Raw genomic sequence first — 1520 nt, 5'->3', positions numbered from 1 at the left:
CCCCCCCCCCCCCCGCGGGGTCCTCGGCTGCCAAGCTCCATCCCCTTGATTAAACACTATTTTTTAAATATAGGTGGTTTTTTTTCCCAAGTAGGAAACGTTTGGGATCTTTAAAAGCCCCGAGCTTGAGAGCATCACCTCCCTGTCCCAGCCCTGCTCCGGGGGGACCCCCCGATAACACCCCCCGATAGCAGGGCCGGGAGGGGGGGACCTGCCAGCAGGTGTCAGTGTCCCCTCGCTGTCAGAGCCAGGAGGGTTCCTGCCAGCCTGGGGGGATGTGCCCGCAGCCCTGGGTTTATTTGTTTTGTCCAAGAGGAACTGGTTTTAGTGGGGGGGTCCGAGACCTGCGGGGCCAGGGGGGTGATTCCCCTCGGACACCCCAGCCCTCCTGTCCAGCATTAAACCACCTTATTTACCAAGCTGATCTGCTGCCCCGCATCACTGCCCACCCCTGTGACTCGTGTCACCCGTGGGATGGCAGTGGAGGGATCCTTACCTTGTGCTGCCTCCAGCTTGGGCATCAGGCTGGTACTCTGCTCCCTCTGCCCATTGCAGGAGAGGGGGAAAAGATGTCCTCTCCAGGGAGGTAACTGCAGGGATGCTCTTCCAGAGCTCTCGTGTGCAGGGATGCTCTTCCAGAGCTCTCGTGTGCAGGGATGCTCTTCCAGAGCTCTCGTGTGCAGGGATGCTCTTCCAGAGCTCTCGTGTGCAGGGATGCTCTTCCAGAGCTCTCGTGTGCAAGGGATGCTCTTCCAGAGCTCTCCAGGGATGCTCTTCCAGAGCTCCCGTGTGCAAGGGATGCTCTTCCAGAGCTCTCCAGGGATGCTCTTCCAGAGCTCCCGTGTGCAAGGGATGCTCTTCCAGAGCTCTCCAGGGATGCTCTTCCAGAGCTCCCGATGTGCAGGGATGCTCTTCCAGAGCTCTCCAGGGATGCTCTTCCCCGGTCCCAAAGACCCATCCACAGGGAGCTTTTGAGCCAAGAACTCCACACAAGGCCAGGAAGGAAGCTGGTGCTGCTGCCACAGTGCTGGGAAGGGTTCTGTTTTGCACATTGCTCTTTTAAGAGGCTTTCTGCCTGTGGGTGTGGAAGTCTGGGGTGAGCACAGCCTGAGGACACAGCACATGGCACTGGGGTGACAGGGTGCAGGCAGATGCCATCTCCCCTGATGGCAGCCCAGGCTTCATCTCATTTGATGTCTTATGCAAATCCTCCAGCTCCTTGAGTCCTGGGATTTTTCTGCTATTTTCCTTCACTCTCATCTTCGAGTGCCTTGCTCTTCAGTACGTGAAGAAAAGCTAATAAAAGGAACCCAATTCATTAAGTTCAAGCAGTCTCAGGAGCTGGAAGTCTGGCTCAAAAGTCACTTTAGCCACCGAGACTGAAGGGGTTAGGGAGGGTGGTTTACAGGAGCCCAGACAGCCCCCCAGCCACCATTGTGCTTGCCAGTGTTGCTGCTGGGGCAGGGGTGGCAGGCTCTGAGGTGGCTGTCCCCTTGCTGTGTGTCCCCAGGCTGGGTGCC

The sequence above is a fragment of the Chaetura pelagica genome, unplaced genomic scaffold (genome assembly GCF_000747805.2).
Source record: "Chaetura pelagica isolate M959 unplaced genomic scaffold, ChaPel_1.0 scaffold363, whole genome shotgun sequence".
Classification (NCBI taxonomy): domain Eukaryota; kingdom Metazoa; phylum Chordata; class Aves; order Apodiformes; family Apodidae; genus Chaetura; species Chaetura pelagica.
This window is presented reverse-complemented; position numbering follows the sequence as displayed.